Raw genomic sequence first — 25,027 nt, forward strand, 5'->3', positions numbered from 1 at the left:
ATAGAATGGTGCCAACAATTTTACCAAGACAGACGTGGGTTTTTTCGATCGGGAAAGAAGGCCATCGACGTCGACCACAAGCGACAGCGTCCAGGCAATGTAGGAACTGACTGGCAGGAATAGATTTTCCGACGATAAAGACGTTTACACAATGGTTATCGAATGAATCCAGGCCTAAGGAGCGAATTTCTATTGTCGAGGAATTGAACGATTGTGCAACGTTCCAACGGTGTTTGATACTTGGTAACTGTTGGTAACAAGTGCTATGTATCTGTATCACTTTGTAGGTCAGCGCAGCATTCAATAAGTTGCTTGGCTTCGCATTGAAGTATGTAACTTAGTTTTTGATGTCATCTCGTATGGAATTTAAATTACTTTTATACAAGTGTTAAATTATAATAGCACTGCAGGTAATAAGTTTGGGTTAATTCCCGTGTTTATGTAAATGTTAAGTTTTTAAATAGCACTTCTCAAGTCATCACGTCTCGTGTGCGGAAAGTTAAGGGATACCGGTAGGGCACTGACTCAGAATGGTTTTTCACAACTCTTTTACTTCCAGTAACGGTAGTCAGGCTTTGCTTATTTTTACACCTCGTATATGTACGTTTCTTTTCGTTCTGCTCATAGATATAGCACTGAAGTAAACAATCACTTGCCCGAGAGAATGTGCATGATCTCTAGGGGGCTTTATACGTAGGCGGATGTGAATTCATTTAGTTCCTGCCCTGAAAGACAGTTTTGTAAGCTGTTTCTCGCGAGATGCGTGATGTCCTTAATGTGTGTGGCAGTTACGATTTATCAAAACTCGCCAGCGAAGAAGCCTGTGATCATTTGCACTCTCGATCCTCTGGTATTTTCTTCGCAGTTAGTTTCTTATACAAAGTTGCTAAAAAATTTTGTGGACTAGTGTGCATTACACCGAACGTCTTAACGTCCTATCGAGAGATCTTGTGTTACCAGTTGCTTTTGGCTGTTCGTAGTATCACGTCGATAAGAGACTTACTATTATGAATGGCGTACGATTAGTTCATTTATGGAACTGTCAATATTTAGCAAGCTGTTTTTGCGTGCATGCTCTTGGTAATATCTCTCGTGTGTGTGTGTGTGTGTGTGTGTGTGTGTGTGTGTGTGTGTGTGTGTGTGTGTGTGTTCCGAGTGGCGTGGAAACGAGGACGCAGAGGTTTGAAAGCGCCAGGGGGCGTCCGTGATCCATCGCGGACAAAGGTCGCGCGGCACGCCGGGGACAGGCGGCTCCGGCGTGATTTGGATGGAGGCTGGCAGGCTCCACGCCGCTGGCCGCACGTCCGTTGCGAGGCAGGAGAATGCCTTCTGAATCATCTTCCGTAACCCCCGTCCCATTCCCACTCACCACGTTTCGACCAAATAGACTACAGGCGCCCAGCTAGCCGACACTGTGACAAATGACAATGACTACATTCTTCCTTTATTAAAATTTTTATCTTGTGCAAGTATAAGTCCGCCCTCATAAGAGTTATCGGCTTGCGTGACTACCACGTCGTCTCCGGTTTGATTCTCGACACTGTCAAAGATTTTCTCTTGCTTGGAGGACTAGAACATGGTGCACTAAGTTTGGTTTAATAACCACAACATACATACATAGCAGAAATTTGTCATCAGTAACATTTTTTTCGACTATTTACAGTTTGAGGCGCCATGTCCCGGACCGCGCGGCCTCTCCCGCCGGAGGTTAGTCATCCTTCGGGGGCGCGTGCGTGTGTGCGTGTCAGTCTAGGAACCTCCGAAGGGAGAGGCCACGCAATCCGTGAAACGGTGCCTCAAACCGTGCGGCCACCTTCGTGCTTGATGTCTTCACAGACGGCCGTGTCATCTTTCAGCTGACTGTCCGTGTCTCGGAGCCATAACCATGCTACAGTGGTTTGTATGGCATTACAGTAAACTCACGTTGCTGTCTTGGCGACCAAATGCGCCTGAAGTAAATCTTACGGCATCCATTTGAATCGCTACCGGGCGTCACATCGCGTACTCTTAATCAGTGGCCCGTTATTTACTCAGAATAATGAGGTATACATATATACCTAATGCCACGTACCTCCACAAACCCACCAAGAAACTGTCGCGTCCCTGATACGCAGAATCAGTTATGTATTTGGTCCCGAAGACTGACAAATAAGCTATTAAGCAGGTGAGCATAATGTTTTGGCTTATCAGTCTACATAAAGACGTAACGAACTCTATTACTGACGGGCGTGGTTCAGTGGTCAAGATACTGCACTCACCTTAAAGAGGAGTGGAATTGAAATCCGCCTCCACCCCATCTGTCCATCCCTACTGGAGTGACATAGGTTTCAGGCATGTATAGATGCACCTGTCTTCCAACAAGAATAAAAAAAACTACAGTACAGTGTCCCCTATTACGAAACACACAGTAGGTGGTTATCTTCTCTCTTCCTCCATATTATAGCAAAGTGGACACGACGTGTTACCTTCATTAGAGGCTGCTTTGATGTGCCGCACTTCCTGGGCGTAGCATTTTCTAGCAATCCAACTCGCAGTGGATTCAGTAAGACGAGATGAAACGCGGTTTTGTAAATGATTCCTAACAGATTCCGGCGTTTGCATCTCTGGTAACTTTCCAGAGTATCAAAAACATGCAAAATCGCACTTCCGCTAAAGAAATGTAGTGCAGAAGACATAGAAATAAACTACAGACATAGTGCTTACAAAATGTGTACGTCATGAACCACAGAATGATGATTACTAAACATCTTTTCTTACATCCAAGACTTTCGACGTTGTTCACGATCTAAAAAGCTCTAATCGTTTGGAAAAGACGAATAGCAAATGAGTCTTACCGTATCTGGAAAACATGGTATAGACGTGAGTCACACCTCACAAAAGAAGCGAAACTTTTAATAAAATATACATCTTATCCAAAATAAAGGGATTCAACAAAATTGTGGAAATACACCGAGAAATGCATACTTGAACAAAAGGTAGGTGCTGGCCAAGTTTGCAGGTTGCGCTGCATTTTTTGACCACGAAAGGCGCCTCTGCAATGTCTTCAATACGTTGCAAGTGTCACTCGTGGTCAGAACAGTGTTCTGTATAGTTGTGTTGAGTGCTTTATGTGCGAGCTAAGTGAATCTGAACGTGGGAAAATTTTGTGCTCGTATGGTTAGAGCTTCCGTAACCGAGGGAGCCGAAGTATGTTGTTTCACCACGAACCGTATCGAAGATTTATACCGCACATAAGCAAAGCGGATAAAACATCATTTTAGTAACAACGCAGACGAAAATGTTTTAAATGATTGTGGCGGAGCGTCACTGAACAGGATCAGGACGAAAAAAATAGGACGACCGCTGCAGATGTCACTGCAGAACAGTATGTCGCACTCGCGAACTCTTAACAAAACACCACTAAGGAACTCCATAAGAAAGGAATTACGGGGCAGGCTGGAGTTCCAAGACCACACATCATAACAGGAAAACGTGGTGCAGAATTCATAAAACCTGCACTGTTTAGCTATAAAAAAAGTCGTTAAATCGGGTGAGTCTTGTTTCACACTGTTTCCGATTTCTGACAGTTTACGCCCCCAAGATTGAAACATGGCTGGGGTTCGGGGCGTTGTGGGCAGCCATATCGTGGTATTCCTTGGGCCCTCTCTGCAAGGTCGCTTTACTGCCTAGGATTTTGTGACCAGTTTGGCTGATGAGGTCCGTTCAATGGTAAAATGTTTGTTCACACAGTCCGCATCATGTAAGATTGCCTTCGTGAGCGCGAGGATTAAGTCTCGCATCGCCCATGGCCACGAGCCACCAGGTTTCGATATTATTGAGCCTTTGTGATTTTCTTTGGAGAGAAAAGTGCGTGATAGCTCCCCACCTCCATCATTATTACCTGAACTTGCCACTATTTTGCAGGCAAGGTGGTACAAGATTCCCATACAGGACCTGTGTACTTGTACGTTCCGAGACGACTAGAAGCCGTTTTGAACGACAGCTGGTTTCTTTTACCGTTCTAGGCACGGTAATTTTTTTTAGTGTTTGTATGTTTTTGTCCACCCATTGTACATTTGAGGCAGTTAGAGTAATATCTTACAATTAATATTGTCCTTTATATACACAAATGACTTCAGAGACAATGTTAGTCAGGAGAAGAAACCTTTCTTCTGAATCATAGCAACATTGTAATTACAGATAAAACACCAAACACGCCAGGTAAGTAAAGTACATGAAACACTTAGAAATGATTACAGTAAGACAGTAAACAAACGCTGAAAATAAGGGAAGCAACTGGCATGAATTTTAGTGTGAAGGGATGAAAATAATTCAGATTAAATGTAGGCGATAATTCTGTAATTGTTTTAACAGACTGACTTAATTTTTGGAAATGAATGTAGACTGTCAGTCAAATTGAAATGACCACCCAAAGCTGTTACTGAAGACAAGCCTTTAAGTTACATGTTATTTATATATAGTCAGTTCTTACCTATTGTATCACTTTTTGTAAATAAAGAACATAAAATATGGTCACAATATTTAAGTTGCAGTGAAAGTCCATACGAATAACTAAAACCAGTAAGTGGGCTAATAGTAAAAATCTGAATACTTGGAGGACTGTGACTACAGTATCTGAGTATAGCTACCAATCGATTAAATACATTAAGAAAACGGTAAGCAGTTATTACACTGACAACTTTATTGATCATGAAGCAAGAGCAATATCGAACTTACATGTACAGAAAAAAGTTAAACAAAAACTCTAACCGGTACTTTCTACTAAAGAATCAAACACAATAACAAATAGCCTCAGGAAATGGAACAGGTAACAAAATACGTTCAAAACGGCAGAGGATACATCTTAAGTAATACTTCATTGTTTAAGCTGTATGCTTAAACACAAAACTCGAATTGAATAAAATAATTCAGTTCAATAAAAACTGAACACGTCATTGTATAAATTGTTTAGATTGTAAGGCGTGTAATTGTAAATTAGTAATTCCAAGATAGGCAATGGAAAATCTTCACACCTTTTATCTGTCTGAGCTAAACATTTTCATTATGGGAAGATATTGGCTCAGTTTCTCAAACAGACGAGAGAGAGAGAGAGAGAGAGAGAGAGAGAGAGAGAGAGAGAGAGAGAGAGAGAGAGAGAGAGAAGGGGGAGGAGGGGGTGTGTTCGTGAGTGATGATGATAAATGTTCTGTGGGTCAATTAACAAACTAAGAGCGTTTCTTTCTTTCTTTCTTTCTTTACACCGTCCACAATATTACAGCAGGTAAAACTAGTGCACTCTGGCCAAGATGCAGTTGAATGAATTTATTAAAAAATGATTGCGACTCTAGTTATTTTTGTTTTTCTTTATGAACTTCTATACCTTGTTTTCTAAGCAACTGTTTACTGTTATGTACATGATCATTTGTGATTTCCTATATCATGTGCTAAATTGAGAACAAATTTAGTTCCACAATAAATGTTAATTATTTAATGAAGCCCCATAAACATCTATCCATTACAATTTATATTCGCCTACATATTGAAGGACCTTGAGAAAGTGGCTGAACGGTGGAGCGGGACACAGGATTTTGTTCTTATGGGAACGAGTGTTTCTACGATGTTATTCAGATTAGAGTGTTAAGGTCAAAGAGAGATGCGAGGGATAGTGTACGTTGGTATCAGAATACATACGGCAGAGGGCTTAGAAATCCTTTGTTCTGTCGGCAGGGTGCGAGGCTAGCTGTGCATTTGATGATGAAGTGTGATGGAAGATTCCAGCATCACAGATATAACGAAACTGGTATTCGTAACCAATTCCAGGCGCCGTGTGTTTTCTTGAAAGGCCTTGCAGGATAGTATAGCTGTAATAAATTATTGGAAGTACGTGTTTTTACAAGTTCCTTCTCGAGTCAAGAGGGAAGAGCTTCTTACATTTTTGTATGGCATTGAGAGATGGAGATGCCTTCTTGCACATTGCACGTACGTGCTCAATACGATTTAGATTTTCGTCTATTATTACTTCTAGACTCTTTGCTGAAGGATAGAAGTTGATATTTGTCCCATTTAGGGTTACAGGTGGTTGGGGTTTCCCGATAATTCGGGCTAATGAGCCTACAACGACCAATCAATACCGCTTCAGCTTTAAATCTATATCCTGCGCCCATTTTGATAGTACACACAGGTCAGTATTGAGATTCTCAATAGCTGTTTCAGGTTTATTGGTGTTACACTTAGATAAAACTGGAGGTCGTCAGCGTACATGTGATACCTACAATAAGACAAAACTGATACACATGATTGATACACACTGAGAAAAATATAGGACCATACTCCGAACCCTGTGGGACACCTAATACTATCTGCCTCCACTGTAACTTTATGGTTCCGCACATGAAGCGTTGCTGGTGAAACATTAGGTAGAAGCGTAAACATCGCACTGCACTTGGCGGAAAATTTAGGCTGCGAAGTTTGACAAGCAAGATGTCGAAGTCGACAGTGTCAGACTTCGCTGAAGTGAAAGAAACACATGATAGTCGAATTTTGCGCATTCACGGCAAGTTTCATATCGTCTGTTACCTTTAACGGAAATCTGATTGGTATTCGTTATTAGGTTGTTCGTGGTTAGGTAATTAGTTAGCTAGTCGTGAACTATATATTGTAAGGTCTCGGATAGTGTAGGAAGAATGCAAATAGGTTGGTAATCAGAGGGTGCTGTGGCAAACTCCTTTTTAACTAGTGGTTTAACTAGTCCCTTTTCTCAGATATCACGGAAAACATTTCTGGTTAAGCTGTGGTTGAAGACACATTACAGTGGGCGCTGGTGGGTCAATAAGTTTTATCATTTGAACTGTGATGCCACCGAGCGCAGTAGATGGGGATCTGATAAGCATGATGGCTTTTTTGACGATATAGAACGTAACATGCTTCAGATAAAATTTCTCATCGCTACTGTGGGTTGATTTTTTTATGGTAGATATTTTAAGAATGCACACAGGGAGAAATCGTTAAAATTTTTACGGGTTTCTCGTGCGTCTACATAAAACTCAGTAGCTATGATTGCCATCTTAAACAACATAAATTGGTTCATTCGTTAACACGAGACTACTTTTTATAGTAAGAGAAAATTTTAACAAATAAATCAGATTGTTCCATTTAATTAAATCAACACATGCCTCAGTGACGATCTACTACATGTCATGATGGTAAGGTTTCGAGCTGTCATAATTAGGCACACACATGGAGCAGTGTTTACTCGATGGTTAACATAAGGGTGGAATAGTTGCAGGAGACAGTGTGTAACCATCACATCACACCACACAACAGGATACGGGCTAAAAGGCAGCATTAGAAGTGAGCGTGCCGTAATGAGAGTGGCGCCGTATAAACTTAACGGTGGTGTCTCTTGTTCGCCAGACTTACCAGAAACTGTCGACGAGACTGGATTCAGGGAAGTAGTTTGCTGGCAGTTTTTGTGGTTAGACGTCACGTAGAGGTGGAGATATATCAGGGATGGACGTAGAAACCCACCCGAATCTCCCTTCTGACGCAAAAGCGTAAACGAACGGGCGTTAGACCTTGTCCCCGGAAAGCCTGACGTCCGAGTGGCGCAGACTGTGTGTGTGTGTGTGTGTGTGTGTGTGTGTGTGTGTGTGTGTGTGTCCAAGCGGCGACGTACCCCTCTGCACTGACGCCAGTAGCTCCGCAGAAGGCGTCCGAGCGCCTGTAGGTATCCTTCGTTCTTTTCGCGTCCGTTGCGACTGCATGTAAGTAGTGTAATTTCTTCATGTTGCAGAATGATTCATAACTTTAGAGATTATTGCCCGTGTTCTGATTATCGCCTTTACAATCGTCCGAAATTATCAGCTATGTGGTTAGCTTAAGAAAACAATATATCGGTTTCATATCAGCGCACACTCCGCTGCAGTGTGAAAATCTCAATATATGTGATAATATTTAATTTTAGTTGTATTACTACCAGTCTCGTTTTGTTACTTCATACCTCCACCTCTTCAGTTGAGTCAGCTCCGCTGGTGTCCCTCATATTGGCAGCGACAGATATGTGGTCAGTAATTTTAGAATATTTCTTTTTCTGTGGAATTTTCTATTTGTGTACTCTGCAAATATTACGAAGGACATCGGGTTGCCGAAGAACTTGGTTAAATTTTCTGCAGGTGTAGGCTTTCCACAGTCCAGTTTGGAATAACACCGGCTTTCGGTATTACCACAGGAACGATGTGTATGGATTTTTGTTTCCGCATTGCTTTTATCTCAACTTCCAGATCCTTGCAGTTGGGTGCCTTTTCATAGTTTGTTTGCAAATTATAAGTATTAGGCACAGCAATGTCTGAGGAAGACGAGTCTGTTTCATTGATCACTGTTAAGTCAGGTTTGTTGCATTTGGTACTGTACCAGTTATTAAGTTGTTACGTTGCAGCGACAATACTCTTTCGTTTTCTAAAAGAGTGAAGTATGGAGGGAATGTTCAGAGTAAATCTTCATACACTGTACATACTCCGCAAGCCACCATATATTGCACTGCACCTGGCGTATTCAAACAGCTGTCCGCGTTTCTGGCGAATCGTTTTACTTTAACCTATGGTTGAGATATGGTCTCCTAATCCCCATACTTTCTGCACCTGTTATCTATTTCTTGCTCTTTCAATAAATACAACTAGTATTTTCTCATAACAATCATCTGACTTGATTGTATCCTTCAGTTTCTGCGTGCAAATCGATGCTTGCATATCGACAGGATTCTGTCTGAAGTCAATCACGTGTTTGCTGTGCAATTCACTTCGAATTCAACCTGTGGTCTTTTTTTAAAATCATTTCTGCCTTAGACTTTAAAACTTCACCTGTGCAACAACAGGTAGTTATCGACTGCGTCCGAAATCTTAACAAATCTTCCAGATTTATTGGTGTGTAATATCTGCAACTGGAGTGATGTTGCTCTTCCGAAAATACGGCTTCAGATTAAAAAATTGGTTTTCGTGCTCCTCAGTGAGAGTTTGTTCCGTGACCCCTTCTTCACGTCAGTTTTTCAACAGTTCGGTAAGGTTGGTTGATACCTTATTTCGTAAAAATTCTACGTACTTGCATCCGCATTTCTTTTATGTCTGTTTTTGCACAGTTAATGAAGCAAAGAGTAATTTAGCATTGGAATTAAACATCTCGCAATGAATTTTTTCTTCATTTATTTTGTAGTGCGAAAATTATGGGGGTAGGATATATACGTACTCGTTCCATAATGTTTCTTCAGTAGCCATGCTGTAGTTGCTCAGTTTCCGGCGAATTTTGACAATATCGGTAAGCGCAACACATTTGCGGTCTGTTTCAGATATTTGGGGAAGTCGGAGATGCAAAATTTAGCGTGGCTATGTAGAGATTTCGACCCCGAGCTTTTCGAACAAATCCTGTATTCCAACATTCGTATCGTCCCTCAGTGTGTCCCTTTTATTTTATTCACATTCGCAGGATTTTGGTAATATTCCGCAAAATACACACAGATATCTTTCAAAATTTGAATCTTCTTGTTAAGTTTCGTATGATGAAATAAGACTATCGACAAACGCTGCCGAACCTGTTGGCACATAATGAAAATCTGCAAGGTATTTTCCATGCTCGGATAGTCACATTGATTTCATTCCTAGTAGCTACTACACGTTACTGTACATCTGATTTTCTACCAAGACAATTCCTATTCATCTCCCTCCTCGCTTTACTCTTGACGTGCGGAGAATTACTTGTGCAGTGTCATTTCTCCTCCCGTTACGTTCAGTGATGTTAAGCTTCTCTCTGTGTTAGAAGGGACACAATCTGCGTGATGCAGTAGCCTGATGGACATCGTGTTTAAAAACTCGACAAGCTTAAATGTCATTGTCGAGCTGATTAACATTCTATAGGTTGCTACGTTGCATCATTCTTCTACCTATAGTGTTCTGTCTGGCTGCAGTTCTGATCTCGTGTCTGGGAGCATGAAGGTTCTGTTGTCGAAGGAGGCCATCCTCACTCGCATTTTCCGCGGTTTGCTCGAATCATCCTTATCAGCTGTGTGCTCCTTAAGATTAGCTGTGATCAATTCCTCTATCTCTGTAAAAACAGGTAGCTAACGTTTGCACATGAAACCCTAACAGCAAGATGTCCCGAATAAAGTAAAATTATCTTCTCATTCATATACTGCTCAAAAGTGTAGTCTTCAAAGAAATCTTTAGAAGAATCGAATGTTGTATATGGTCTGTTCTTGATAGTGGAAGTGCGTAACATAGTCTAATACTCACTTCAGGGGAGACTGTCACATTTATTTCTTAAAGGTGATGAGCGTCGTCAGTAAGACTGCAACACATACTATTCTTCAAAGTTTTCAGAGGCTTATTCTCATTCCATTAGACCAAAAAAGGTCTCATCAACCAGCGTAACGTGCTTTATCTAGTGTGTGTTTACTGCATAACTCTTCATGCTCGTAAACGAAATACTTCCCAAAGGAAAGCTCAACACGAAAAGTCGTTACGATGCATATGCATTCTTCCAGGTCTAGACGATTAACAAAGTTATCTATGTTTGCAAACAAATAAAGCTTCTTTAAAAAGAGAGGTTTCTTCTGTTTGGCAGACGTGTTTTCTTCGTTTGGACCGCGATGGCTCTGCGTGCGAGGGCGAGAGCCAACACCGACCATCTGGCCCATTCTTTTTGTTCCCTAATTGAGGCTCTAGATCCACTACCTGCCTTGTTCGGTGCACATCATTCAGCGCCTGGTTAGTCGTTAAAAGCTCTTCAGTAACATGAAGATGACAGCTGCTGCAAGAGCGTTTCATGTGTTGTTGCTTCAAAAAAGCCCGACGGCTCCCTCTGCGAATTAAACGCATCATTTGCAACTGGACTGAAGCCCTTCGCATTGACGACGACACGTACCTTTGCGCAAGCGAAAGTTTCAACGCTGGGTTGCAAAAACGAAATGTGCGAGGTATTCCGGCTGCACAATTTCACATTATATGGACTTCCATCATTGTGAAAGTAGCTATTTTAGTTCGGTCTTTCGCCTTGATAATACACTATGGAACCTTCCTTCATATTGTATCCTAGTTGACTACCTGATAAGGAACCTTTCGCTGCCATCAACAATCCAGATACTTTAATTTGTTGATTATATTCGATATTCTGAACATGGCTGCACTGCAGCAACGGTTACAGACAGCAGGAATAAAGGACGGCCAACCAGTTGCAAAAAATGGTTTTCAAATCACCTTGACCACGATTTCGACGGATCTAAACCCATCTTCTTCAGGAGGACAGACGGGCGTCATGTGTCCATCGAACCAGAGATTCAGCAAATTTCTTTTCCGGACAAGTTCGCTTCCTGAAGTCTTCTTCCTTCCAAATCAAAGTATACCGTAGCTGGTCTTTAGATACATCAACATTCACCTCTGTTTCGTTAAGTCTACTACGCATTTCGCCAAAGAAACCTCTAGAGACTTAGATTTTTCTTAGGATTTGAAATATTTGTCGTCCTTTCCTCATTAATCCATGCCTTCTGTCTCATCCATTACAAACACCTAATTTCACTGCTGATTGTATTGTTATATTTTTTGTATCACTATGCATCCTGTTGGCTATAAATTCAACTGCTTCACGAGTACCGCAGTACTATCTTGGAAGAACATGAGGACAACTCCTTTACTGTCCTTGTCCCACTGTTAACCTACTGGTGGGAGTGCTCTCCCCACCCCACCCCTAAAAAAAAAAAAGTACTGATATTAGGGGAAAAAACATTACTTTGACAGTGTCAGTAGCTAAGATGCTGCTTACACACTGTTGGATCTCATTCAGTACTACATCTGCCTCAGTATGTTTGGGTTACGACACTGAAAATTGTTGATCAAAACGTCATTTGGCGTACACGTCAAGATATTAGTGTGCAGTAATGTACTTCCGTTAAATGTCCAGGCGGGATGGGGCAGTGGTAAGACGCTGGACTTGCATTCTAAAGGATAACGCTTCGAATGCCCCCGATTTAGGTTCTCCGTGGTTTCCATAAATATCTTCAGGCAAATGTCAGGACGGTTCTTTCGACAAACACAAGGCCGATTGCCATCCTCTTTCTCCCCTATTCAGTGCTTGTGCCTTGTCTCAAATGACCTCGACGTTGACGTAACGTTGAACTTTAAATCTGGAGGATATTTGAATTTCTAATATATGTTGTTTAGGTGCCCCAACTGTTCGTACAGTTTGGCACAGGTCAGGTTAAGGGCTGATTTAGCCCTTAGCCAATTCTTTACTTCGAAAATCGCTTTCTCACATGTTCGTACTCACTGTTTCAGCACTTGCCATGTAATGACGAAGAAACTGAAGAGGTTTGAACTCCCTTGGTAGTCTCGTTTCTGTTGGAAAACTTCTTAATGTCACGGCTGAGCGATAATGTCCTTCCAGCGTATGGAGAAAGACAGCCATCCTTTGTCACTTTACGCACAGCCGTCACGTTGGACGAACGGCCACATCTGCTTAGAAACAATACAGTTTCGACAGTCTCCAGGAAGAGAGATTTTTCCAAAAATACATTTTCGGCCGCCATTTACACAAATGTAGTTCAGGCATTCTTTTGCTAAGTACATGTCGGTGTAAGAGGTCAAAAATATCAAGCTACTCTGGCATAGGTGGAATGTGTGCAATGGTGAGCTAGAGTTATTCATTTATGTGTACAGAGGAACCGGGTAACAGTTTTAGGCTTCCTTAGGCATCCACTCTCCCAAGTGTACAGAAAAAATTCATCCCTCGGTGCGATAAAAGTTCTTAGCCAGTGTAACAAATGAATCACATTCACAAGCCTATCAAAAGAAAAATTATATTTAAACTTACTGAAATCTCATTGCTATCGCTGTGATATTTCAGCCAGCTGGAGAGCTGGTTTACAGATAAATTGTGGGACTCTTTCAATGTTTCTACTGTCGGCCAGTAACCTCAAAAGGTTCTTCTCTTTTGAGATTTTCTCGTATGCATATCAGAGTACTTTTCGTGTCTATAAAACATTCATCCTGACTGTCAACACATACAGCTGCACGTATGCTAATCACGGATATAATAAATATTGTGTGTCCACGAATGCAGTGGTCCGGTCCAGTGTTCGATGACACGTGAACCCAGACGACAACCTGCAATATAAAAGTGGTTTCCATAGGCCACAACGTATGGGCAGCCCCCAACGACTGCAGATAGCCGGTGCTGCACACAGTTATATTTTCACATATTGCGCACTGTCTTCAGGGGTTCGGTAACGTATCTACATCTTCATCTACATTTATACTCCGCAATCCACCCAATGGTGTGTGGCGAAGGGCACTTTACGTGCCACTGTCATTACCTCTTTCCTATTTCAGTCGCGTATGGTTCGTGGGAAGAGCGACTGCCGGAAAGCCTCAGAGAGCGCTCGAATTTCTCGAATTTCTCTAATTTTACATTCGTGATCTCCTCGGGAGGTATAAGTAGGGGGAAGCAATCTATTCGATACCTCATCTAGAAACGCACCCTCTCGAAACCTGGACAGCAAACTACACAGCGATGCAGAGCGCCTCTCTTGCAGAGTCTGCCACTTGAGTTTGCTAAACATCTCCGTAACGCTATCACGCTTACCAAATAACCCTGTGACGAAATGCACCGCTCTTCTTTGGATCTTCTGTATCTCCTCTGTCAACCCGACCTGGTACGGATCCCACACTGATGAGCAATATTAAAGTATAGGTCGAACGAGTGTTTTGAAAGCCACCTCCTTTGTTGGAATAAATTTTCTAAGGACTCTCCCAGTGAATCTCAACCTGGCACCCGCCTTACCGACAATTTTATGATCGTTCCACTTCAAATAGTTCCGCACGCATACTCTGATATTTTACAGAAGTAACCGCTACCAGTGTTTGTTCCGCTATCATATAATCATACAATAAAGGATCCTTCTTCCTATGTACTCGCAATACATTTCATTTGTCTATGTTAAGGGTCAGTTGCCACTCCCTGCAACAAGTGCCTATCCGTTACAGATCATCTTGCATTTCGCTGCAATTTTCTAATGCTGCAACTTCTCTGTATACTACGTATTATATGGCCCATAAGTTTTTCGAAGTAGAATGTCTATTGGAATTGCTCACATAATTAACTTTAATTCTTCAAAGCAAGGATAAAATTTTTAGCTTACATACAAACGTAAGAGCTTAAGTCTGGGATAATACATTTCGTAGTAACACGAAATCCTTTTCTAAATTTTGTTACAAAAATAAGATCTAGAACATCATTATTAGAAATTAAGCAATAAAATATTTAATATTTTTATTGCATCGGTGTCCACAGCCAAAACAGTTTGCTTGAACAACATTAATTTGCCACACTGGCCACCGTTAATGAAATCTAAATACAGAAACTTTTTAATTTGTATTTTCTCCTGTTCAGTTTAGGGCTTTTGACCATTGTCGAATGAATGTGTCGTAGGTATAACCCATCAAAGGAACGGACTTGGATTGCAGTTAATAAGTCACTTCATTAGAGTGTAGAGGGTTGGCCGGACTTCAAAAATCTGACTCAAGACAGATTGTTTGAACATCTGTGACATAACACACCAGTACAATATGCATAACATCTGTCACTGTACTCGAAAACGGCTATGTCCAGTAATGGATAACCCAAAATAAAATGATAGTTCAGTCCATCTAATGATAGCTAGTACGGCGAAACTTGCCATTCATTATCGATAAACATTCAAAGCTGCCTTAAACGAAATAAATTTCCCTTGATTTCATTTGTCGATAAATCATTCATTTATACAATACTTTTGTCGTGAATTTGGGTTAACCCAAATACGTTTACCTACTTGCATCCCAGAAAATACATAGCACAAAACCCCAAAACGTAATTCAATGAACATTACATGATACACAGAGCAACACTTTCTGCTCTAATAATGGCTTGCTACTGCGTCACATGTCATGCTATAGACATTTCAGGCAATAAGGATACCAGTGTGAACTGATGCATGTACTGAAGTTATATGTTCACATACAGAAAGTATAATGGATTAGGTAAATAACTTAGGTGCCGATTTAGTCCCAAGTAACAGAGCCGACGCTTGGGAGCCACAACTGTAAAATTTCTATACGGGACATATCATAATGTAGGGTTTGCTTGAGCCGCCATGACTGCAAGTTTTGTATACAGTACGAAGGCCAATCACAGTAGCGAAAACTGACACAGATGTAAACTGTACGAGGGGCAACTTTAGAAAAGCGACGCCCAAATGACAAGTAGCTTGTGTACAGAAATGTTTTCGGACTGGTCCTGCTACGATCATGGGTCTCAACGAAGCATAATGACAATGTGGAAGCATCGCATCGCATTGCTTTTGTGCCAACGCCGACTTCATTGAAAAGTGTGCCATTGAATTCCTATTATATGCACTGTAATATATGCTTGTTACATATAGAGCTGTAATGTTGTTTGTGGAAGTGAAACCTGAAAAAAAAACGAAGTATTTAAATTGAAATCTGCCCTTCAGAATTATTCCTTTCACGTAGTTTTGTGCAATTCAGTGTAGAGTATTTCCTTCCAGCGTAAAATGTAGGTAGCATTGAAACAGTGTGGTTGGAATAACTCGCAGGTCACACCCATCGAAGAGGAGAGTATCAAGTGGTAGGCAAAATCAAATTTCCAACATAATGATGTCCATATTTTGGAATGTATTCTAAACTCAAACATAAGTGAGTATCTCACTCAGAATGATTTCTTCCATGCCAACCAGCATGTGTTACATAAATGTCACGTGAAATGTTACACCTGACACACACTTTTTCATTTCACATACTCAAAATCAAAGATCAACATAAGAGTGGGTACAGCTCTTATTGACTTACGAAAACTTTTTAATATTCTACCATACCAATATTCTTGTTAAAAATGCGATCATGTTGGGCATCAAACAAAATTTGTGACTGAACTGAAGATTCCTGAATAGGAGGGGGCTGCAGTATGCTGTAATTAACAGCTGTAGATTTAACTTAAGGTGTGCCCTCATGGAGGTAGGTTTGGATCTTTGAAATTCATGTTATGACATAGCAGCCACTGTTAATAGGAAACTCAGATTTTTTACAGATGATGAAATGCAAAACTACTCCTTACATGAAATTCAAAAACACAGTACTCTGGCTATGATATCAGGAAGTTATGGTAGGAATCTTTCAATTCACAGAAATATCGGGGTGTAGAAATTTGTGCAGATATGACGACGTGGTTCCAGCTGTAGCTACAGCAGGTGACAGTTCCATAGGTAGGATAATGGAAAAATGCAGTCTGTCTACAAAGGAGATTCCTTAAAAACACTCCTGTCCCTTGCTAAAATACTGCTGAAGTGTGTGGGTCCCATATCTAACAAGGCTAACAAGGGAGTGAACCCCCCCCCCCCCCCCTGCGGGTTCGGGGGTAAGAATAGGCCCGCGGTATTCCTGCCTGTCGTAAGAGGCGACTAAAAGAAGTCCCTCCCCCTCAAGGGGGTAGTTAGCGCCTGCGTCCGGAGACGGACGGATTCACGACCTATATTTGCGTTCATTTTGGTTTTTCACTTCTGGTTTCTTCCATCCTTTGGTTGGTTCCTTTTTATGTTCTTCTCCATCTCACTGTCTTACTTACTCTTCTCCTTGCCTCCTCCTTCTCTGGTCTCCGTTTCGGCGTTTGAGACAGTCTGTCCTTTCTTTCCATCTCTCCTTTCTTTTTCCTTCCTCCCCGTGCGTGCCTGAAGGCCGACCCACGCGTTCGCATGCGTAGCCGGTGACGGGGTAACGCGTAATTCCCCGCCCTGGGTAGACAAGTAAGGCACGCATGAACCCCCTGGTAAAGGCCAGGCCCAGGGAGGGGTGATTGCCTGAGCTGACACCTTCCGACCATGCCGATTGGTCCCTCCGTCCGTTTCTTAGGTGGTGTGACCTGAGGTGTGAACAATCACCTAAGGCGGGAGTGCCCTCTGAGAGGGTCCCCACAAACGCCATCGGAGACGCTGCCAATCATGGGGGATTCCTCCGCAATGGATTTCTCTTCTTCTCTCTCGACTTCTGCCCACAAACGGAAACTTGACCAGCCACCAGTGACAAAAGTACTACCGCCTGCCCCACAGTTCCTCGTAGTTTCTCGATCTGAGGACGGAAAGGATTTTTCCTCCGTCAACCAGAAGGGCGTAGATGCCATAGCCGGATCTGTCAAGTCTTGTACCAGGTTGCGTAATGGTACCTTGTTACTAGAAACTGAGAGCGCCTTTCAGGCACAAAAACTGCTTTGGGCCACACTCCTGTACACGTTCCCTGTCCGGGTGGAGACGCACCGCACTTCGAATTCGTCTCGTAGTGTGGTATATACTAGATCACTCGACGGATTGACTGACGAGGAGATTGTCTTTCCTTGCCGAGCACGGCATGACGGCTGTCCATAGGGTCATGAAAAAGGTCAACAATGACCTTATACCGACCCAGACACTTTTCTTGACCTTTGATAGTGTTCAGCTGCCGTCACGCATCAAAGTGGGCTACGAGGTTATTTCTGTTCGCCCCTATGTCCCGACACCTACGCGCTGCTACCAGTGTCAGCGTTTTAATCACACTCGCCAGTCTTGTTCCAATGCGGCTACATGTGACTTGTGGCAGGGATGCCCATGAGGGTGACTGTCCACCTCCGTCTCCTCGTTGTGTGAACTGTCACGGTGACCATGCAGCGTCCTCCCACTCGCCAGTCTTGTTCCAATGCGGCTACATGTGACTTGTGGCAGGGATGCCCATGAGGGTGACTGTCCACCTCCGTCTCCTCGTTGTGTGAACTGTCACGGTGACCATGCAGCGTCCTCCCGCGACTGTCCCATCTACAAGGAAGAACGCTGTATCCAAGAAATTCGGGTCAAAGAGAGTGTCTCCACCTCGTCTGCTCGCAAGCTATTCGCTAGTAGGAAGCCCACGTTGCTCCCAGTGGGGAAGTACAGTACTGTCCTCGCCTCTCCTCGGACTACCAGGGAGGTGGCGACGCAGACATGCGATCTGACCTTCAGCACTACGGTCGTCCGTTCGGCCAGTGCTAAGATCGCCCAGTCTAAGTCTCCACTTCCTCCCGTCGCCCCTCCGACACAAGCACCTTTATCAGCTTCTGCCAGGACGAAGACCCAGAAGTCAGAAGCACGGGCCTTCAAAAAGGAACCGTCTCGTGCAGACCTTCTACGTACCTCGAACCCTCAGCCATCGATCAATCCTTCCCCGCCACGACCTTCCAAGAAGGCTCATAGGAAGCACAGTTCTCCTTCCCGCCACGGCGCATTTCTCCTCCTGCGCCACCCAGCGGTTGCTGCCCCAGGCCGTCATCCGTTTCGCCTGGCCGCACCGCTGGTAGCCGAACATCTGGCCGTTCACCAGCGGAGGAAGCTCCCCCTCCCTGCCATCTTCACAAGATGGCCGATGAACCTATAGAACAAATGGACGATGACTGTCCGCCTCCTGCTAGCGGCGGCAGTGCTCGCTCGAAGCCGGGCCCTCAGCGGCCTTCGAGATGACCCCTTCTTGCATCTTCTTCTTCTCACGATGGCACTTATTCACTGGAATATTCGCAGCATTCGCTCCAACCGAGAGGACTTGAAATTGCTGCTCCGCTTGCACCGTCCGCTCGTCGTAGCCTTCCAGGAAAGCCATGCGATCAAATTGCCTTGGCACACTACACGTCTGTGCGTTTTGAATTACCCCCTGTGGCAGGTATTCCGGCTCATGGAGGGGTTATGTTGCTGGTCCGGGATGATATCTACTATTAGCCCATCACATTGCACACCGGCCTGCAGGCAGTTGCCGTCCGCATTACTCTCCCCACTTTTACATTTTCCATCTGTACCGTTTACACTCCATCGTCGTCTGCCGTTACCAGGGCAGACATGCTGCAAATTATTGCTCAGCTCCCTGCACCATTTTTGTTAACTGGAGACTTAAATGCTCACCATCCTCTTTGGGGCTCTCCAGCATCCTGTCCGAGGGGCTCCCTGTTAGCAGACGTTTTCAACCAGCTCAATCTTGTCTGCCTCAATACTGGCGCCCCTACTTTCCTTTCAGACACCTCTCACACCTATTCCCATTTAGACCTCTCTGTATGTACTACCCAACTTGCACGCCGGTTTGAGTAGTATGCACTTTCTGATACATATTCGAGCGACCACTTCCCGTGTGTTATCCATCTCCTGCAACATACCCCCTCTCCGTGCTCAACTAGTTGGAACATCTCCAAAGCAGACTGGGGGCTCTTCTCTTCCAGGGCGACCTTCCAGGATCAAACCTTCACAAGCTGCGATAGTCAGGCCGCACACCTCACGGAAGTCATTCTCACTGCTGCTGAATATTCCATCCTTCACACTACTTCTTCTCCACGCCGCGTACCGGTCCCCTGGTGGACCGCAGCATGTAGAGACGCCTTACGTGCTCGTCGACGTGCTTTCCGCACCTTTGAACGCCACCCTACAGTGGCGAATTGTATCAATTATAAACGATTACGTGCGCAGTGTCGTCGTATTTTTAAAGCAAGCAAGCAAGAAAGCCATCTGGGCTGCTTTCACAAGCACCTTCAACAGTTTTACTCTTCCTTCTGTTGTCTGGGGTAGCCTGCGCCGGCTATCTGGCACTAAGGTCCACTCACCAGTCTCTGGCTTGACGGTCGCGAATGACGTCCTTATGGCCCCTGAGGATGTCTCCAATGCCTTCGGCCGCTTTTTCGCAGAGGTTTCGAGCTCCACTCATTACCCTCCCCCCCTGCCTTCCTCCCCTGAAAACGGGCAGAGGAGACTCGGCCACCTAACTTTCACTCCTCGAAATGTGAAAACTACAATGCCCCATTCACCATGCGGGAACTCGAAAATGCACTTGCCCGGTCACGGTCCTCCGCTCCGGGGCCTGATTCTATTCATATTCAGATGCTGAAAAACCTTTGTCCTGCTGGTAAAGGTTTCCTTCTTCGTACTTACAATCGCATCTGGATTGAGGGACATGTTCCCGCATGCTGGCGCGAGTCTATTGTTGTACCGATTCCTAAGCCGGGAAAGGACAAGCACTTGCCTTCCAGTTATCGACCCATCTCGCTTACCAGCTGTCTCTGTAAGGTGATGGAGCGAATGGTTAACTCTCGTTTGGTTTGGCTGCTCGAATCTCGACGCCTACTTACCAATGTACAATGTGGATTTCGTAGGCGCCGCTCTGCTGTTGACCATCTGGTTACTTTGTCGACCTTCATTATGAATAACTTCTTGCGGAAGCGCCCGACCGCGGCTGTGTTCTTTGATTTGGAGAAGGCTTACGACACCTGTTGGAGGGCGGGCGTTCTCCGCACCATGCATACATGGGGCTTTCGTGGTCGACTCCCTCTTTTTATTCGTTCCTTTTTAATGGATCGACAGTTCAGGGTATGTGTGGGTTCTGTCCTGTCACACCTTTCGCCTGGAGAATGGGGTGTCACAGGGCTCCGTTTTGAGCGTCGCTCTCTTCGCCATAGCGATCAATCCAATAATGGATTGCCTCTCAGATGTATCAGGCTCCCTTTTCGTGGACGATTTTACCATCTATTGCAGCGCGCAGCGTACATGTTTCCTGGAGCGCTGTCTTCAGCGTACTCTTGACCGTCTTTACTCCTGGAGTGTCGCCAATGGCTTCCGTTTTTCTGCTGAGAAGACGGTCTGTATTAACTTCTGGCGCTACAAAGAGTTTCTCCCACCGTCCTTACGACTCGGCCCCGTTGCTCTCGCATTCGTGGAGACAACAAAATTTTTAGGTCTTACATTTGACAGGAAACTTAGTTGGTCTCCACATGTCATATTTGGCTGCCCGTTGCACCCGTTCTCTAAATGTCCTCCGTGTTCTCAGTGGCACGTCGTGGGGAGCGGATCGAACCGTCCTACTTCGCCTATATCGGTCGATCGTCCGCTCCAAGCTGGATTATGGGTGCTTTGTATACTCCTCTGCACGGCCGTCCATCTTACGCCGCCTCAACTCCATACAACATCGGGGTTTACGGCTTGCGATCGGAGCGTTTTATACTAGTCCCGTCGAGAGTCTTCATGCTGAAGCCGGCGAATTGCCACTCACCTACCGGCGCGATATACTGCTTTGTCGTTACGCCTGTCGGCTACTGTCAATGCCCGACCACCCATCGTATCGTTCCTTTTTTGACGACTCTCTCGACCGTCAATACGGGTTGTATGTCTCTGTCCTGCTACTCCCTGGAGTTCGCTTTGGTCGCCTCCTTCAACACCTTGATTTTTCACTCCCTGCAACCTTTAGAGTGGGCGAGAGCCACACGCCACCTTGGCTCCAGGCTCAGGTTCGCGTTCACCTTGACCTCCGCTCGCTCCCAAAGGAGGTTACCCCCGGTTCAGTATACCACTCCCGTTTTGTCGAACTTCGTTCGAAGTTCATTAATATGACCTTCATTTATACAGCTGGCTCTAAGACCAATGACGGGGTCGGGTGTTCTTTTATTGTCGGGGCACAAAGTTTCAAATACCGGCTACATGGCCATTGTTCGGTCTTCACAGCTGAGCTCTTTGCCCTCTACCAGGCTGTTCTTTACGTCTTCCGCCACCGACGTTCTGCTTATGTCATCTGCTCCGATTCTCTGAGCGCCATCAAGAGCCTCAGTGATCCGTATCCGGTTCACCCTTTCGTGCACCGGATCCAACGCTCTCTTCAGCAGCTGGTGGACGACGGGTCTCCAGTTAGCTTTATGTGGGTTCCTGGCCATGTCGGTATCCCTGGGAACGAAGCTGCAGATGCCGCGGCCAAGGCTGCGGTCCTCCAGCCTCGGACGGCTTCTTGTTGTGTCCCTTCATCAGATTGTAGCACGGTCATTTTTCGGCGCATTGTATCGCTGTGGCATGGCGATTGGGCTGCACTTAGGGACAAGCAGCTTCAGGCCTTGAAACCTCTTCCCGCAGCTTGGACGTCCTCCTCACGTCCTTGGCGGGAGGAGGTCGTTTTGGCCCGGCTACGAATTGGACACTGCCAGTTCAGCCATCGCCATCTGACGACGGCAGCGCCGGCGCCGTTCTGTCCATGTGGGCAATTGCTGACGGTCCGCCACATTTTAACGCCCTATCCGGATTTTACTACGCTGCGTCTTGATCTTGGCCTGCCATGTACTCTGGATGCCATTTTAGCGGACGACCCAGGAGTTGCTGCTCGCGTTCTTCGTTTTATCAACTTGACACACCTGTCTAAGGACGTTTGATTATGCTGTAGTTTTTTAATCCTATGCCTGTTAATACGTCTTTTATAGTGTTGTCCCTTTTAGTTGCTGTTTTAACCTTGTGCCTCGCGGTACATTCTTAAATTAGTGAGGGCGCTAATGACCATTGTAGTTGTGCGCCCTAAAACCACAAAAAAAGGAGTGAACAAAGAAGGCAAGCTGATATTGGCACAGATTTGTTTCACCCGCAGCAGAGTATAATACAAAACCTGAATTGGCAGATACTTAAAGATAGATGTCAACAACCCCCACAAATATCTAATTCAGAAATTACAAGAACCAGTATTAAGGAGGAATCTAAGAATGTAACATAGCTTGGTATGTATCACTCTTGTAGGACCACAAAGACAAGACAAATCCAGCAGGCATGGAGACACTGAAGCATTCATTCATTCATTCATTCATTCATTCATTCCACACTCAGTATTCAAATCCTTGTTGATATTCTTGCAGTTCTTGTTCATAATTTCTAGTGTGAACAATTTTGGGTAAAATGATGTATAATGTCAAGTAGAGTTAGCCACTTCCCCCATAATTGTTTCGATATGACTTACCAGCCATTTGGTGAAGTGGGTGGATTATCATTATTCCACTCTTTGCTCACTTTTATTTTATCATCATCTTTCTTTAATAATCCAAATGTCAAAAATGGATTTATGTAGGTTTTGAACATTGGCATGCTTCCATACTTGTACTGCTACTTTGTATCGTAGTTTTTTGGTTAACTAATTGCATGGTAAATTTATTGTAGCTTTGTGGTGTAATCTTTCCTAGTAGTTTTTAGTTTTTTAGACTAGGATCAGACTTACATGTTTTGTTAGGTCTTCAGTTTAATAATTTAAAGAAGTCTGACACAATTTTAGTATTGTCTTGATCGTTATGTGCTATCATCACTGTTTCATTTTTCGTCATATGTGTAAGTGAAATACAGTTATGCTGATTGTATTTAAACATTCTAACATAGTTTGCTTTACGCTGATTTAATGTATTTATTCTAAAATACAGAAAGTGCTAACATTTACTGGGTACTTTATTACTGGCATTTAATTGAAATTGATGTCAGCATGAATAAACAGCAAATGAGTGTTAGCTTAGCAACAGCCCAGAGTGCATGTATATTCACCCCTTCCATGCACCACCTTTACCAAGTGAAGGTTCTTTCCACTAATAATTGAGTTCACTGTCCAGAATAACATCAATATAGTTTGGCTAGCTTCAGTTAATTTAGCACATTCCAGTGTCAGAAGTATAATTCTGCAATTCACTGTTTACTCCTTTGAATGGATATTGGGTCACTGTTCACCTGCACTGCTTTAAGTTGATAAAATTTGCAAACCCTTTTGAGGTGGTTGTCATGACTTTTCCTAGTATAGTTTCACATCATATTGTAAGCAAACCATTGTTTTGGCTGTGGTTACATTAGCCTCCTTCTGCATCTACTGGCATGTTTTAGCTGTGCAGTCACTTACATTTTGTTAATACTGCTCACTGAACATGACATTATTTGTACATCACAATTTTAAAATATTGTTGTAACAATTTATCTACTAAGGTAGGAGTGAGAACTTCATTGTAATAAGTTACTATGGTGGAGGAAGAAGTGGGGAACTGCTGTTACTTATTTCTTCTTTGTCTGCCATGATTGGTGATGTGGACTCCTGTTTTCCTCCTCCTGGACACAGGCAGTGAGGTGGCACTTACTTGCTGGTAGTGCTCCCATCTCATGTTGCTGGTGTGGCCTGATGGATTCCGAGGGCTGGCAGTGAAACTAGTGCAACTCTGAGTCCATCCTCTATTCGTGTTGGGGTGTTTCAGTGTTTCGATGGCTTCCCTCATATAGCATTTTACCAAAACCAGTTTGCTTGACAAGTACACTGGCTTTGTTAAATTGTATTTCCTTGCCACAGTCTTGTTGGTAGTTAGCCAATGCAGATTTGCTGTGTTGCCCTTGATAAATGTAGCACTCATGTTACAATATGTGCATTACTATTGGTCTCCGAATTTCACCAGTGTGTACTTCTTCGCACTGGCATTCTAACTTTTACACACCTACAGTTTATAGTGTCTACATTGTCTTGGTGGAGCCTAGCACTTTCTGGATCTCGTGGCTGTTGCAGAAGACAGGCTGAACCCAGCAAAGGTGTTTACCAATCCATTCAGGGACAAGCTTCACATTGGGTAACATGCTTCCGTCTACAGTTCGTCAATTTATTGCCCATCATGCTGTTGTTTGTTCCTTGCATGGCTATGTGGATCAGTTTATGGTTGTAACCATTGGCCAAGAATGTTGTACACAGCCTTTTGAGCTCGTGAGCATCACTTTGGCACTGTGTGTGGATAGCCAAAGTTTGGAGAAATGAGTTGTTCTGCTCTGGGTAGTAGTTGGATTTTGCGTGTGGATACCTGTCTATGTGTAGACTTCTGATCTACTCTGTGTCATAATGTGTGCTCTGTTATTCTATATACTTAGATTTCTAAGAAAGGCATTGTGCCATTCCTTTGAGGTGGCTTCTTGATTCCTTGCACATACAGTTTCCTCTTTACCTGACAAACTAACAAAGCCTCTTTCTTATAACATCTTACTGAATGGGTTAAGTACAACAAATCGAAATATGTAAATAAATGTTTTATAGTTCTGCATTTATTATATGTACTCTGTAACTTAGTTCTTCATGAAGGGACTGTTTGGAGAAAAAGTAAGGGTTCATCTATTCCTTCATTCCCAGCATGTCCTGTGTGAACTCTCAAGTTGCAGTTCATGTATTTAAAAAATGTATAGCTC

General features: G+C 43.7%; 1 protein-coding gene across 1 annotated transcript in view; it reads left to right on the top strand.

Moving 5' to 3' along the window:
• The window catches only part of LOC126297441 (uncharacterized), a 58,001-nt gene that overhangs the window by 27,395 nt on the left and 5,579 nt on the right, over nucleotides 1-25,027 (top strand). The window lies entirely within an intron of this gene.

Source organism: Schistocerca gregaria, chromosome X, assembly GCF_023897955.1.
Source record: "Schistocerca gregaria isolate iqSchGreg1 chromosome X, iqSchGreg1.2, whole genome shotgun sequence".
Classification (NCBI taxonomy): Eukaryota; Metazoa; Arthropoda; class Insecta; order Orthoptera; family Acrididae; genus Schistocerca; species Schistocerca gregaria.